The sequence below is a fragment of the Salmo salar genome, chromosome 05 (genome assembly GCF_965601325.2).
Source record: "Salmo salar chromosome 05, fSalSal1, whole genome shotgun sequence".
Lineage (NCBI taxonomy): Eukaryota > Metazoa > Chordata > Actinopteri > Salmoniformes > Salmonidae > Salmo > Salmo salar.
In genome coordinates this window covers 90,009,032-90,026,629 of record NC_138295.1, presented here as the reverse complement: position 1 = coordinate 90,026,629, position 17,598 = coordinate 90,009,032, and positions in this window count along the sequence as shown.

The following is a 17,598-nucleotide window of genomic DNA, read 5'->3' as shown; positions in this document are numbered from 1 at the left end:
GCCCTGCTGTCTGTCACAATATACAGTCTATAGCCCTGCTGTCTGTCACAATATACAGTCTATAGCCCTGCTGTCTGTCACAATATACAGTCTATAGCCCTGCTGTCTGTCACAATATACAGTCTATAGCCCTGCTGTCTGTCACAATATACAGTCTATAGCCCTGCTGTCTGTCACAATATACAGTCTATAGCCCTGCTGTCTGTCACAATATACAGTCTATAGCCCTGCTGTCTGTCACAATATACAGTCTATAGCCCTGCTGTCTGTCACAATATACAGTCTATAGCCCTGCTGTCTATCACAATATACAGTCTATAGCCCTGCTGTCTGTCACAATATACAGTCTATAGCCCTGCTGTCTGTCACAATATACAGTCTGTAGTCCTGCTGTCTGTCACAATATACAGTCTGTAGCCCTGCTGTCTGTCACAATATACAGTCTATACCTGCTGTCTGTCACAATATACAGTCTGTAGTCCTGCTGTCTGTCACAATATACAGTTTATAGGTCTGCTGTCTGTCACAATATACAGTATATACGTTTTCTGAGCAAAAATATGTATAAATATTTATTTTTAGTAAAAAAATTATGTTGGACATAAAACTGTAAAAACACCAGGAAATCAGATCCAAGTGATTTTAATGTCTGAAATCTGTTCTAAAGTATTCCCATGCATAATAGAGATATATATGTGATTGTACACAACTGTAAGCACGGTTTGACATGTTTTAGTCAAATATTGTATCTGCTTGGGCTTCTTGCGGTCAATTTGGAGTCTACAAAAGACAGAAGAAACTAGCCCAGATGACTGGCTGAATCTAGTTGATGATCCCTGGTCTATAGCTAATCTTTTCTCCTTCAATATTTATAGGCCTATTTCTGAGAACCAATCTTCATTTTTTCTTTGCATAATATCAAAACAGTTTCTCCTCCTCTTCTGGTGTGATGAAGAGAGTTCTTTCTGTCCTGGGAATAGAGAACAGAAACATTTCTATTAATATACACATCTGATCCGCTCAGGAATAATGTTTCATCATTTTGAGATCAGGCTAAATAAATCTATCCTAGAGTAAAGTCTACCTAGCCCTGTCTATGGGGGAAGCCGAAACTACACCACAGTCCCTATTTAGTGCACTACTTTTGACCAGGGCCTATAGGGTTCTGGGGAATAGGGTGCTATTTCCTGCTTCCGAAAGCTCCGTATCCAGTGGCGACCCGTCATTCAGGGCTGTTTTAAGCCCAACCTATTTAGCTAAACCAAAAACCTTTTATTTTATTTTAGCCTGTTTTGCATGCTATTTTGACATTAATACGTGTCATATATCAGTTTGCAAACAATGTTAAAAAAATTATAATAATTGAGTTAATAAAGCCGCAAACAAACATGGTCTCTTTTTTGTTTTCTTGAGTAAGGCAGCTCCAAAATGCAGGTGTTTCAGTCTAGCTCAGTGCTTTCTGTGGTGGTGGAGCAGCCAGCGGAATATATGGAGCATAGGGGTTGGTAATATTCTTTAGTTGCGCCGTGATTGGCTCAGTGTTCTGTCACTCATGGGGACACTACTTCACCAGAAAATAAATTCAAGCACCTTGGGTGCTGCAACAGAGTTACATTAGAAGTGCCCATCCGGCCTCCCGAGTGGCGCAGAAGTCTCAGGCACTGCATCGCAATGCTTGAGGCGTAACTACAGACCCGGAGTCCTATAGGGCGGTGCACAATTGGCCCAGCATTGTCTGGGTTAGGGGAGAGTTTGGCCGGGGGGGGGGGGGGGGGGACGGGGGGGGGGGGGACTTTACTTGGCTCACGGCGCTCTAGCGACTCCTTGTGTCGGGCCGGGCGCCTGCAGTTGGGTGGTGGTGCAGCTGGCATCCAGGTTAAGCGGGTGGGTGTTAAGAAGTGCGTTTTGGTGGGTCATGTTTTGCAGGATGCATGACTCAACCTTCGCCTCTCCTGAGCCCATTGGGGAGTTGCAGCAGTGAGACAAGATCGTAATTGGATCGCAGTTGGGTATCACGAAAAAGGGGGTAAAATACCCAAAAAAATAAGTGCCCATCCAAGAAGGCTCATGGTAATTGCCACCTATAAAATTATGTCAAATCTACCGTAGCTTTGATTGGACTGATCATGTTAACATCATACTTTCAAAATCTTAGCTAGCAAGCTAGCAGTCCATCATCAGTCATGTCGACAGTGAAATTAATGTAGGAGAATATAACACATTCGATCTGGTAAAAGATAATACAAACAAAAAAAACATGCGTTTTCAAATTTTTATTTTGTTCCATCATATTTGAAATGCAAGAGAAAGACCATAATATCATATTGGAGTTTAGGCACAATTTAGATTTTGACCAACAGATGGCAGCAGTGTGTGTGCAAAGTTTCAGACTGATCAAGTGAAGCATTGCAATACTGCACTATATTTTCTATCAAGTCTTCCCAAATGTGCCAAATTGGTCAATTGATACATTTTCAAGTAGATAACTATAGAGAACATACAAAAAATATATGGTAATACAAAATTTAAGTTTACACACTCCCAGGAATGTCATACATGATGGATAATTAGCTTCCTACAGAAAAAACACTAACATTCACACATCTAGATGGCCGGACGGGGTGGGTGTGGGGCCAGAGACAGCAGAGGTTCAAACTGTAGATACCAGTTCCTACATTTTAATATAAAAATAGATTCTATCAAACAAAACTATCCTACATTTTATCTCTGGGACCCTCAGGATGACAAATCAGAGCAAGATTACTGAATGTAAGTACATTATTTACCTTCAGAGGTGAATGTATCAAACCAGTTTCCGTGATAAACGTTTTTTGTTGTTGTGCACTCTCCTCAAACAACGGCATGGTATTTGTTCACTGTAATAGCTACCGTAAATTGGACAGTGCAGTTAGATTAACAAGAATGTATGCATTCTGCCCATATAAGACATGTCTTTGTCCTGGAAAGTTTGCTGTTACTTACAGCGTCATTCTAGTCACATTAGCGCACGTTAGCAACAACGGTCCCGGTATAGGGACACCGATCCGATAGATCCTTACTAAATCTCAGACTTCAATGAGTTCAAGACTCGGAACTCGGAAATATTGAGATTTCCCAGTTCCGAGTTACCAGTTGTTTTGAATGCGGCAGAAGTCATGCTGGATTGACAACATGGCCAATGTTAAGAGACTACCTGATTGGATGATTATAATGATATATAGGAGAAAGTAATGACATATTTAGAGAAGGATAGAAAGGAAGAGCGTTAACAGGAGAGGAGAGAGAGAGAAAGAGAGAGCGTTAACAAGAGAGGAGAGAGACAGGAAGAGAGAGAGCGAGAGAACGGATATTCCAAGAATAAGCATTTTAGGCTAATGAGGCATATTGTTGTTACTTTTATGTGCAAATTAGATATGAAACAAGACTAATGTTATTTGTGTGAATTACCTTCAAAATAAACAAACAATAGCAGTGAATTTCATTAATAATCATATTAGTTTATTTTTGTATAATTTAAATAGTCATCACCATGTCATTACCTAATTAATTAATAACAGACTAACACATTTATAGTGAGGTCTAAACATAGAAGTATTTTCTTCTGTAGTTCTATTTAATGATCAGAGTCAATTCCTGGTAATAATGTGAATGATATCTGTGATGATCGTCCTATTATCTCTGTCCCCTAAACTACAGTTAGGCCTGATTATGAATAACCGGACAATGTTTATGGAACTGTTCATGAGGCACATGTATTTATTGAATATAATGTGGGATTAGCGATGTATTTCGATGTCTTGATTGTTGATCACCTGCAAACGAGAGGAGACATGTATGAGAGTTTGTAGTCGCACGCCGTCAATCAAAACCTTTTGTTGTGTGTCTGCCGGTCTAAACATGTATGTAACGATCAACAGTTACAACTATGACGTGGACATGTTTATCAGCTGAAACGTAGAGATAAAGCTGTAGAAATATAAAGGCTTACCTTGTATTTCCTTGTTTATTGAAGAGGGTTGAGTCTTATTTCCTGATCGGATTTTTACAGGCAAACAGTGGTGCGTTCGAGTGCATGATACAGATTACAGGTATAGCGGAAGTTGCTTATTCCCGGGGCGATGTACGTGTTTATATTCCCAAGTATACACTACCGGTCAAAAGTTTTAGAACACCTACTCATTCAAGGGTTTTTCTTTATTTTTACTATTTTCTACATTGTAGAATAATAGTGAAGACATCACAACTATGAAACAACACATATGGAATCATGTAGTAACCAAAAAAGTGTTAAACAAATCAAAATATATTTTATATTTCAGATTCTTCAAATAGCCACCCTTTGCCTTGATGACAGCTTTGCACATGCTTGGCATTCTCTCAACCAGCTTCATGAGGAAGTCACCTGGAATGTATTTCAATTATCAGGTGTGCCTTCTTAAAAGTTAATTTGTGGAATTTCTTTCCTTATCAGGAATCAAGGTAAGACCCAAGTGCAGACTGTGAAGTAACAATGTTTATTGTAACCACCTGGGTAGGCAAGCGACAGGTCAAGGCAGGCAGGGGTCGATAATCCAGAGTAGGAGCAAAGATACAGGACGGCAGGCAGGCTCAGGCAGAGTGGTCATGCGGGCGGGTACAGGGTCAGGACAGGCAAGGGTCAAAAATCAGGAGGACAAGAAAAATAGTGACTGGGAAAAACCACAGGCGCTGACAGGATGACCTCTGGTAAACTTGACAAACAAGACAAACTGGCACAGACAGACAGAAAACACAGGTATAAATACCCAGGGGATAAATGGGGAAGATGGGCGACACCTGGAGGGGGGTGGAGACAAGCACAAGTGAAACATATCGGGGCGTGACATTCCTTTTTAACGCTCACTCACTCACTCCCTGGTACAGGCATGAGTGAAGTTTTCATTTGAGTTTATTATGCCAACTTTTTGTTCGTTGTCCTGTTCATTTGTTTTTGTAAATACTTGTACAGTGGCCAGCAATATTAATTATTCACCTTCCAAATAAAAAGCCTCACTTTGGCAACAAAAACCCATCAACTTTGTCAGCATCCTCACTGTTAAAATCCTACCCCTGGTTCAACCTCATAATATTATTTAAAGAACACCTTTCTCTTTATAATGTTGACAGACTATTCCAAGATCCAGGAAAGTCTGGCTGGCCCACAGTGTTGGAGTTTGTGTTGCAGCACTATATCCAGTGGGTCTACAGAGATTAAATAAAAACTTCCAGTGTAAATTAGAACTGTAGATTGGGATAAATCTGGCCTGAATATTTCTTGGCTCCGATTTACGAGTGGCTGACTCTATCGTGGAACTCCAAAGGAAGGATGACCCAAACAAGCATAGCACTTAGTCTACATCCCAAACAGCTCCTTATTCCTTTATAGTGCACTACATTTGTAGTGCATTGTATATGGCATAGGGCACCATTGGGTATTGGTCAAAAGTAGTGTACTATGTAGGGAATAGGATGCCATGTAAAAAAAAAAAACGGGCTTATTATTTTTATGTAGTGAAATGTAGGAGGACGTGGTTCCTGTGGCAAGTCAGTGTAGTGAAACAGCAGGGAGGAAACATGCAGATTATAATAAAGAGCTATGTTGAAGAGTTGGGACTGTTATTGTTCTCACATGTGTGTGTGGGGTGTGTGTGGGGTTTGTGGGGTGTGTGGGTGTGGAGTGTGTGTGTGTGGGGTGTGTAGGATGTGTGTGGGGTGTGTGGGTGTGGAGTGTGTGTGTGGGGGTGTGGAGTGTGTGTGTGTGTGGAGTGTGTGTGTGTGGGGTGTGTGGGTGTGGAGTGTGTGTGTGTGGGGGGTGTGTGGGTGTGGTGTGTGTGTGTGGGGTGAGTGTGTGTGTGGGTGTGTGTGTGTGTGTGTGTGTGTGTGTGTGTGTGTGTGTGTGTGTGTGTGGAGTGTGTGTGTGTGTGTGTGTAGGGTGTGTGTGTGGGGTGTGTGTGTGTGTGGGGTGTGTGTGTGTGTGTGTGTGTGTGTAGGGTGTGTGTGTGGGGGGGTGTGTGTATGTGTGGGGTGTGCGGGATGTGTGGGTGTGGAGTGTGCGTGTGTAGAGTGTGTGTGTGGAGTGAGTGTGTGTGTGGGTGTGCGGGGTGTGTGGGTGTGGGGTGAGTGTGTGTGCGTGGGGTGTGTGTGTGTGTAGGGTGTGTGTGTGGGGTGTGTGTGTGTGTGTGTGTGTGTGTGTGGAGTATGTGTGTGTGTGTGTGTGTGTGTGTGTGTGTGTGTGTGTGTGTGTGTGTGTGTGTGGTGTGTGTGTGTGGTGTGTGGAGTATGTGTGTGTGTGTGTGTGTGTGTGTGTGTGTGTGTGTGTGTGTGTGTGTGTGTGTGTGTGTGTGTGTGTGTGTGTGTGTGTGTGTGTGTTGTGTGTGTGTGTGTGTGTGTGTGTGTGCTGAGGAGACTGTACTAAAGGACATGTGGTCTCATTTAAAACATATTCCCATCCAGGGTTTGACTTACAGTACCCATAGTTTAGTTTTTAAGAGGTGTAGGGTTACATAATGAATTGTATTAACACCTAAATCAATGTATTAATTTCATATGGAATTCATGTTTTTTTTGTAGCTGGCGGGGTTCTATAGGCTACTGTTTCAGGGCTCCAGGCTTCCAGACTCACGTTTCCACCTCCCCACTGTGTGCTGCAGCAGGACTCCCAGACCCATCTGGGTCAGTACCTCCATAAACACTATGTATCTATAAGTGTAGGACTACATACAGACAGCGATCTATAGTATTGTTGAGGCAAGGCAATGTTAACTAGGAGCTGCCTCCTGGGTCAAATAGGCATGAGGATATATAGCAAACATATAGCTGTACATGATTTAGTGTGTGTGTGTGCAACACGTCTAGCTGAATACTGTAGATGCTGAAAAACAATATATGGCCTCTGAAATGTGTTACATGGTGTGGTAACATAATGTAGTGTTTACCTTCCCCCTGCTATAGTTTACATGATGTGGTAACATAATGTAGTGTTTACCTTCCCCCTGCTATAGTTTACATGGTGTGGTAACATAATGTAGTGTTTACCTTCCCCCTGCTATAGTTTACATGGTGTGGTAACATAATGTAGTGTTTACTGTTCCCCTGCTATAGTTTACATGGTGTGGTAACATAATGTAGTGTTTACCTTCCCCCTGCTATAGTTTACATGGTGTAGTAACATAATGTAGTGTTTACCTTCCCCCTGCTATAGTTTACATGGTGTGGTAACATAATGTAGTGTTTACCTTCCCCCTGCTATAGTTTACATGGTGTGGTAACATAATGTAGTGTTTACCGTTCCCCTGCTATAGTTTACATGGTGTGGTAACATAATGTAGTGTTTACCTTCCCCCTGCTATAGTTTACATGGTGTGGTAACATAATGTAGTGTTTACTGTTCCCCTGCTATAGTTTACATGGTGTGGTAACATAATGTATTGTTTACCTTCCCCCTGCTATAGTTTACATGGTGTGGTAACATAATGTAGTGTTTACTGTTCCCCTGCTATAGTTTACATGGTGTGGTAACATAATGTAGTGTTTACCTTCCCCCTGCTATAGTTTACATGGTGTGGTAACATAATGTAGTGTTTACTGTTCCCCTGCTATAGTTTACATGGTGTGGTAACATAATGTAGTGTTTATCTTCCCCCTGCTATAGTTTACATGGTGTGGTAACATAATGTAGTGTTTACTGTTCCCCTGCTATAGTTTACATGGTGTGGTAACATAATGTATTGTTTACCTTCCCCCTGCTATAGTTTACATGGTGTGGTAACATAATGTAGTGTTTACTGTCCCCCTGCTATAGTTTACATGGTGTGGTAACATAATGTAGTGTTTACCTTCCCCCTGCTATAGTTTACATGGTGTGGTAACATAATGTAGTGTTTACTGTCCCCCTGCTATAGTTTACATGGTGTGGTAACATAATGTAGTGTTTACTGTTCCCCTGCTATAGTTTACATGGTGTGGTAACATAATGTAGTGTTTACCTTCCCCCTGCTATAGTTTACATGGTGTGGTAACATAATGTAGTGTTTACTGTTCCCCTGCTATAGTTTACATGGTGTGGTAACATAATGTAGTGTTTACTGTTCCCCTGCTATAGTTTACATGGTGTGGTAACATAATGTAGTGTTTACCTTCCCCCTGCTATAGTTTACATGGTGTAGTAACATAATGTAGTGTTTACTGTTCCCCTGCTATAGTTTACATGGTGTGGTAACATAATGTATTGTTTACTGTTCCCCTGCTATAGTTTACATGGTGTGGTAACATAATGTAGTGTTTACCTTCCCCCTGCTATAGTTTACATGGTGTAGTAACATAATGTAGTGTTTACCTTCCCCCTGCTATAGTTTACATGGTGTGGTAACATAATGTAGTGTTTACCTTCCCCCTGCTATAGTTTACATGGTGTGGTAACATAATGTAGTGTTTACTGTTCCCCTGCTATAGTTTACATGGTGTGGTAACATAATGTAGTGTTTACTGTTCCCCTGCTATAGTTTACATGGTGTAGTAACATAATGTAGTGTTTACCTTCCCCCTGCTATAGTTTACATGGTGTGGTAACATAATGTAGTGTTTACCTTCCCCCTGCTATAGTTTACATGGTGTGGTAACATAATGTAGTGTTTACCTTCCCCCTGCTATAGTTTACATGGTGTGGTAACATAATGTAGTGTTTACCTTCCCCCTGCTATAGTTTACATGGTGTGGTAACATAATGTAGTGTTTTCCGTTCCCCTGCAATAGTTTACATGGTGTGGTAACATAATGTAGTGTTTACTGTTCCCCTGCTATAGTTTACATGGTGTGGTAACATAATGTAGTGTTTACCTTCCCCCCGCTATAGTTTACATGGTGTGGTAACATAATGTAGTGTTTACCTTCCCCCTGCTATAGTTTACATGGTGTGGTAACATAATGTAGTGTTTACCGTTCCCCTGCTATAGTTTACATGGTGTGGTAACATAATGTAGTGTTTACCGTTCCCCTGCTATAGTTTACATGGTGTAGTAACATAAGGTAGTGTTTACCTTCCCCCTGCTATAGTTTACATGGTGTGGTAACATAATGTAGTGTTTACCTTCCCCCTGCTATAGTTTACATGGTGTAGTAACATAATGTAGTGTTTACTGTTCCCCTGCTATAGTTTACATGGTGTGGTAACATAATGTAGTGTTTACTGTTCACCTGCTATAGTTTACATGGTGTGGTAACATAATGTAGTGTTTACTGTTCCCCTGCTATAGTTTACATGGTGTGGTAACATAATGTAGTGTTTACCTTCCCCCTGCTATAGTTTACATGGTGTGGTAACATAATGTAGTGTTTACCTTCCCCCTGCTATAGTTTACATGGTGTGGTAACATAATGTAGTGTTTACTGTTCCCCTGCTATAGTTTACATGGTGTGGTAACATAATGTAGTGTTTACTGTTCCCCTGCTATAGTTTACATGGTGTGGTAACATAATGTAGTGTTTACCTTCCCCCTGCTATAGTTTACATGGTGTGGTAACATAATGTAGTGTTTACCTTCCCCCCGCTATAGTTTACATGGTGTGGTAACATAATGTAGTGTTTACCTTCCCCCTGCTATAGTTTACATGGTGTGGTAACATAATGTAGTGTTTACCTTCCCCCTGCTATAGTTTACATGGTGTAGTAACATAATGTAGTGTTTATCTTCCCCCTGCTATAGTTTACATGGTGTGGTAACATAATGTAGTGTTTACTGTTCCCCTGCTATAGTTTACATGGTGTGGTAACATAATGTAGTGTTTACCTTCCCCCTGCTATAGTTTACATGGTGTGGTAACATAATGTAGTGTTTACTGTTCCCCTGCTATAGTTTACATGGTGTAGTAACATAATGTAGTGTTTACCTTCCCCCGCTATAGTTTACATGGTGTGGTAACATAATGTAGTGTTTACCTTCCCCCTGCTATAGTTTACATGGTGTGGTAACATAATGTAGTGTTTACCTTCCCCCTGCTATAGTTTACATGGTGTGGTAACATAATGTAGTGTTTACTGTTCCCCTGCTATAGTTTACATGGTGTGGTAACATAATGTAGTGTTTACCTTCCCCCTGCTATAGTTTACATGGTGTGGTAACATAATGTAGTGTTTACCTTCCCCCTGCTATAGTTTACATGGTGTGGTAACATAATGTAGTGTTTACCTTCCCCCTGCTATAGTTTACATGGTGTGGTAACATAATGTAGTGTTTACCTTCCCCCTGCTATAGTTTACATGGTGTGGTAACATAATGTAGTGTTTACTGTCCCCCTGCTATAGTTTACATGGTGTGGTAACATATTGTAGTGTTTACCGTTCCCCTGCTATAGTTTACATGGTGTGGTAACATAATGTAGTGTTTACCTTCCCCCTGCTATAGTTTACATGGTGTGGTAACATAATGTAGTGTTTACCGTTCCCCTGCTATAGTTTACATGGTGTGGTAACATAATGTAGTGTTTACCTTCCCCCTGCTATAGTTTACATGGTGTGGTAACATAATGTATTGTTTACTGTCCCCCTGCTATAGTTTACATGGTGTGGTAACATAATGTAGTGTTTACTGTCCCCCTGCTATAGTTTACATGGTGTGGTAACATAATGTATTGTTTACCTTCCCCCTGCTATAGTTTACATGGTGTGGTAACATAATGTAGTGTTTACCGTTCCCCTGCTATAGTTTACATGGTGTGGTAACATAATGTAATGTTTACTGTCCCCCTGCTATAGTTTACATGGTGTGGTAACATAATGTAGTGTTTACCGTTCCCCTGCTATAGTTTACATGGTGTGGTAACATAATGTATTGTTTACCTTCCCCCTGCTATAGTTTACATGGTGTGGTAACATAATGTAGTGTTTACTGTCCCCCTGCTATAGTTTACATGGTGTGGTAACATAATGTAGTGTTTACTGTTCCCCTGCTATAGTTTACATGGTGTGGTAACATAATGTAGTGTTTACCTTCCCCCTGCTATAGTTTACATGGTGTGGTAACATAATGTAGTATTTACTGTTCCCCTGCTATAGTTTACATGGTGTGGTAACATAATGTAGTGTTTACTGTTCCCCTGCTATAGTTTACATGGTGTGGTAACATAATGTAGTGTTTACCTTCCCCCTGCTATAGTTTACATGGTGTAGTAACATAATGTAGTGTTTACTGTTCCCCTGCTATAGTTTACATGGTGTGGTAACATAATGTATTGTTTACTGTTCCCCTGCTATAGTTTACATGGTGTGGTAACATAATGTAGTGTTTACCTTCCCCCTGCTATAGTTTACATGGTGTAGTAACATAATGTAGTGTTTACCTTCCCCCTGCTATAGTTTACATGGTGTGGTAACATAATGTAGTGTTTACCTTCCCCCTGCTATAGTTTACATGGTGTGGTAACATAATGTAGTGTTTACTGTTCCCCTGCTATAGTTTACATGGTGTGGTAACATAATGTAGTGTTTACTGTTCCCCTGCTATAGTTTACATGGTGTAGTAACTTAATGTAGTGTTTACCTTCCCCCTGCTATAGTTTACATGGTGTGGTAACATAATGTAGTGTTTACCTTCCCCCTGCTATAGTTTACATGGTGTGGTAACATAATGTAGTGTTTACCTTCCCCCTGCTATAGTTTACATGGTGTGGTAACATAATGTAGTGTTTACCTTCCCCCTGCTATAGTTTACATGGTGTGGTAACATAATGTAGTGTTTACCGTTCCCCTGCTATAGTTTACATGGTGTGGTAACATAATGTAGTGTTTACTGTTCCCCTGCTATAGTTTACATGGTGTGGTAACATAATGTAGTGTTTACCTTCCCCCGCTATAGTTTACATGGTGTGGTAACATAATGTAGTGTTTACCTTCCCCCTGCTATAGTTTACATGGTGTGGTAACATAATGTAGTGTTTACTGTCCCCCTGCTATAGTTTACATGGTGTGGTAACATAATGTAGTGTTTACTGTTCCCCTGCTATAGTTTACATGGTGTGGTAACATAATGTAGTGTTTACCTTCCCCCTGCTATAGTTTACATGGTGTGGTAACATAATGTAGTATTTACTGTTCCCCTGCTATAGTTTACATGGTGTGGTAACATAATGTAGTGTTTACCTTCCCCCTGCTATAGTTTACATGGTGTGGTAACATAATGTAGTGTTTACTGTTCCCCTGCTATAGTTTACATGGTGTGGTAACATAATGTAGTGTTTACTGTTCCCCTGCTATAGTTTACATGGTGTGGTAACATAATGTAGTGTTTACCTTCCCCCTGCTATAGTTTACATGGTGTAGTAACATAATGTAGTGTTTACTGTTCCCCTGCTATAGTTTACATGGTGTGGTAACATAATGTATTGTTTACTGTTCCCCTGCTATAGTTTACATGGTGTGGTAACATAATGTAGTGTTTACCTTCCCCCTGCTATAGTTTACATGGTGTAGTTACATAATGTAGTGTTTACCTTCCCCCTGCTATAGTTTACATGGTGTGGTAACATAATGTAGTGTTTACCTTCCCCCTGCTATAGTTTACATGGTGTGGTAACATAATGTAGTGTTTACTGTTCCCCTGCTATAGTTTACATGGTGTGGTAACATAATGTAGTGTTTACTGTTCCCCTGCTATAGTTTACATGGTGTAGTAACTTAATGTAGTGTTTACCTTCCCCCTGCTATAGTTTACATGGTGTGGTAACATAATGTAGTGTTTACCTTCCCCCTGCTATAGTTTACATGGTGTGGTAACATAATGTAGTGTTTACCTTCCCCCTGCTATAGTTTACATGGTGTGGTAACATAATGTAGTGTTTACCTTCCCCCTGCTATAGTTTACATGGTGTGGTAACATAATGTAGTGTTTACCGTTCCCCTGCTATAGTTTACATGGTGTGGTAACATAATGTAGTGTTTACTGTTCCCCTGCTATAGTTTACATGGTGTAGTAACATAATGTAGTGTTTACCTTCCCCCTGCTATAGTTTACATGGTGTGGTAACATAATGTAGTGTTTACTGTTCCCCTGCTATAGTTTACATGGTGTGGTAACATAATGTAGTGTTTACCTTCCCCCTGCTATAGTTTACATGGTGTGGTAACATAATGTAGTGTTTACCTTCCCCCTGCTATAGTTTACATGGTGTGGTAACATAATGTAGTGTTTACCTTCCCCCTGCTATAGTTTACATGGTGTTGTAACATAATGTAGTGTTTACCTTCCCCCTGCTATAGTTTACATGGTGTGGTAACATAATGTAGTGTTTACCTTCCCCCTGCTTGAGTTTACATGGTGTAGTAACATAATGTAGTGTTTACTGATCCCCTGCTATAGTTTACATGGTGTGGTAACATAATGTAGTGTTTACTGTTCCCCTGCTATAGTTTACATGGTGTGGTAACATAATGTAGTGTTTACTGTTCCCCTGCTATAGTTTACATGGTGTGGTAACATAATGTAGTGTTTACTGTTCCCCTGCTATAGTTTACATGGTGTGGTAACATAATGTAGTGTTTACTGTTCCCCTGCTATAGTTTACATGGTGTGGTAACATAATGTAGTGTTTACCTTCCCCCTGCTATAGTTTACATGGTGTGGTAACATAATGTAGTGTTTACCTTCCCCCCGCTATAGTTTACATGGTGTGGTAACATAATGTAGTGTTTACCTTCCCCCTGCTATAGTTTACATGGTGTGGTAACATAATGTAGTGTTTACCTTCCCCCTGCTATAGTTTACATGGTGTGGTAACATAATGTAGTGTTTACCTTCCCCCTGCTATAGTTTACATGGTGTGGTAACATAATGTAGTGTTTACTGTTCCCCTGCTATAGTTTACATGGTGTGGTAACATAATGTAGTGTTTACCTTCCCCTTGCTATAGTTTACATGGTGTGGTAACATAATGTAGTGTTTACTGTTCCCCTGCTATAGTTTACATGGTGTAGTAACATAATGTAGTGTTTACCTTCCCCCCGCTATAGTTTACATGGTGTGGTAACATAATGTAGTGTTTACCTTCCCCCTGCTATAGTTTACATGGTGTGGTAACATAATGTAGTGTTTACCTTCCCCCTGCTATAGTTTACATGGTGTGGTAACATAATGTAGTGTTTACTGTTCCCCTGCTATAGTTTACATGGTGTGGTAACATAATGTAGTGTTTACCTTCCCCCTGCTATAGTTTACATGGTGTGGTAACATAATGTAGTGTTTACCTTCCCCCTGCTATAGTTTACATGGTGTGGTAACATAATGTAGTGTTTACCTTCCCCCTGCTATAGTTTACATGGTGTGGTAACATAATGTAGTGTTTACCTTCCCCCTGCTATAGTTTACATGGTGTGGTAACATAATGTAGTGTTTACTGTCCCCCTGCTATAGTTTACATGGTGTGGTAACATAATGTAGTGTTTACCGTTCCCCTGCTATAGTTTACATGGTGTGGTAACATAATGTAGTGTTTACCTTCCCCCTGCTATAGTTTACATGGTGTGGTAACATAATGTAGTGTTTACCGTTCCCCTGCTATAGTTTACATGGTGTGGTAACATAATGTAGTGTTTACCTTCCCCCTGCTATAGTTTACATGGTGTGGTAACATAATGTATTGTTTACTGTCCCCCTGCTATAGTTTACATGGTGTGGTAACATAATGTAGTGTTTACTGTCCCCCTGCTATAGTTTACATGGTGTGGTAACATAATGTATTGTTTACCTTCCCCCTGCTATAGTTTACATGGTGTGGTAACATAATGTAGTGTTTACCGTTCCCCTGCTATAGTTTACATGGTGTGGTAACATAATGTAGTGTTTACTGTTCCCCTGCTATAGTTTACATGGTGTGGTAACATAATGTAGTGTTTACTGTTCCCCTGCTATAGTTTACATGGTGTGGTAACATAATGTAGTGTTTACTGTTCCCCTGCTATAGTTTACATGGTGTAGTAACATAATGTATTGTTTACCTTCCCCCTGCTATAGTTTACATGGTGTGGTAACATAATGTAGTGTTTACTGTTCCCCTGCTATAGTTTACATGGTGTGGTAACATAATGTAGTGTTTACCTTCCCCCTGCTATAGTTTACATGGTGTGGTAACATAATGTAGTGTTTACTGTTCCCCTGCTATAGTTTACATGGTGTGGTAACATAAAGTATTGTTTACCTTGCCCCTGCTATAGTTTACATGGTGTGGTAACATAATGTAGTGTTTACCTTCCCCCTGCTATAGTTTACATGGTGTGGTAACATAATGTAGTGTTTACCTTCCCCCTGCTATAGTTTACATGGTGTGGTAACATAATGTAGTGTTTACTGTTCCCCTGCTATAGTTTACATGGTGTGGTAACATAATGTATTGTTTACCTTCCCCCTGCTATAGTTTACATGGTGTGGTAACATAATGTAGTGTTTACTGTTCCCCTGCTATAGTTTACATGGTGTGGTAACATAATGTAGTGTTTACTGTTCCCCTGCTATAGTTTACATGGTGTGGTAACATAATGTAGTGTTTACTGTTCCCCTGCTATAGTTTACATGGTGTGGTAACATAATGTAGTGTTTACCTTCCCCCTGCTATAGTTTACATGGTGTGGTAACATAATGTAGTGTTTACCTTCCCCCTGCTATAGTTTACATGGTGTGGTAACATAATGTAGTGTTTACTGTTCCCCTGCTATAGTTTACATGGTGTGGTAACATAATGTAGTGTTTACCTTCCCCCTGCTATAGTTTACATGGTGTAGTAACATAATGTAGTGTTTACCTTCCCCCTGCTATAGTTTACATGGTGTGGTAACATAATGTAGTGTTTACCTTCCCCCTGCTATAGTTTACATGGTGTAGTAACATAATGTAGTGTTTACTGTTCCCCTGCTATAGTTTACATGGTGTGGTAACATAATGTAGTGTTTACCGTTCCCCTGCTATAGTTTACATGATGTGGTAACATAATGTAGTGTTTACCTTCCCCCTGCTATAGTTTACATGGTGTGGTAACATAATGTAGTGTTTACCGTTCCCCTGCTATAGTTTACATGGTGTGGTAACATAATGTAGTGTTTACTGTTCCCCTGCTATAGTTTACATGGTGTGGTAACATAATGTAGTGTTTACCTTCCCCCTGCTATAGTTTACATGGTGTGGTAACATAATGTAGTGTTTACCTTCCCCCTGCTATAGTTTACATGGTGTGGTAACATAATGTATTGTTTACTGTCCCCCTGCTATAGTTTACATGGTGTGGTAACATAATGTAGTGTTTACTGTCCCCCTGCTATAGTTTACATGGTGTGGTAACATAATGTATTGTTTACCTTTCCCCTGCTATAGTTTACATGGTGTGGTAACATAATGTAGTGTTTACCGTTCCCCTGCTATAGTTTACATGGTGTGGTAACATAATGTAGTGTTTACTGTTCCCCTGCTATAGTTTACATGGTGTGGTAACATAATGTAGTGTTTACTGTTCCCCTGCTATAGTTTACATGGTGTGGTAACATAATGTAGTGTTTACTGTTCCCCTGCTATAGTTTACATGGTGTAGTAACATAATGTATTGTTTACCTTCCCCCTGCTATAGTTTACATGGTGTGGTAACATAATGTAGTGTTTACTGTTCCCCTGCTATAGTTTACATGGTGTGGTAACATAATGTAGTGTTTACCTTCCCCCTGCTATAGTTTACATGGTGTGGTAACATAATGTAGTGTTTACCTTCCCCCTGCTATAGTTTACATGGTGTGGTAACATAATGTAGTGTTTACCTTCCCCCTGCTATAGTTTACATGGTGTGGTAACATAATGTAGTGTTTACCTTCCCCCTGCTATAGTTTACATGGTGTAGTAACATAATGTAGTGTTTACTGTTCCCCTGCTATAGTTTACATGGTGTGGTAACATAATGTAGTGTTTACCTTCCCCCTGCTATAGTTTACATGGTGTGGTAACATAATGTAGTGTTTACCTTCCCCCTGCTATAGTTTACATGGTGTGGTAACATAATGTAGTGTTTACTGTTCCCCTGCTATAGTTTACATGGTGTGGTAACATAATGTATTGTTTACCTTCCCCCTGCTATAGTTTACATGGTGTGGTAACATAATGTAGTGTTTACTGTTCCCCTGCTATAGTTTACATGGTGTGGTAACATAATGTAGTGTTTACCTTCCCCCTGCTATAGTTTACATGGTGTGGTAACATAATGTAGTGTTTACCTTCCCCCTGCTATAGTTTACATGGTGTGGTAACATAATGTAGTGTTTACCTTCCCCCTGCTATAGTTTACATGGTGTAGTAACATAATGTAGTGTTTACCTTCCCCCTGCTATAGTTTACATGGTGTGGTAACATAATGTAGTGTTTACTGTTCCCCTGCTATAGTTTACATGGTGTGGTAACATAATGTAGTGTTTACCTTCCCCCTGCTATAGTTTACATGGTGTGGTAACATAATGTAGTGTTTACCTTCCCCCTGCTATAGTTTACATGGTGTGGTAACATAATGTATTGTTTACTGTCCCCCTGCTATAGTTTACATGGTGTGGTAACATAATGTAGTGTT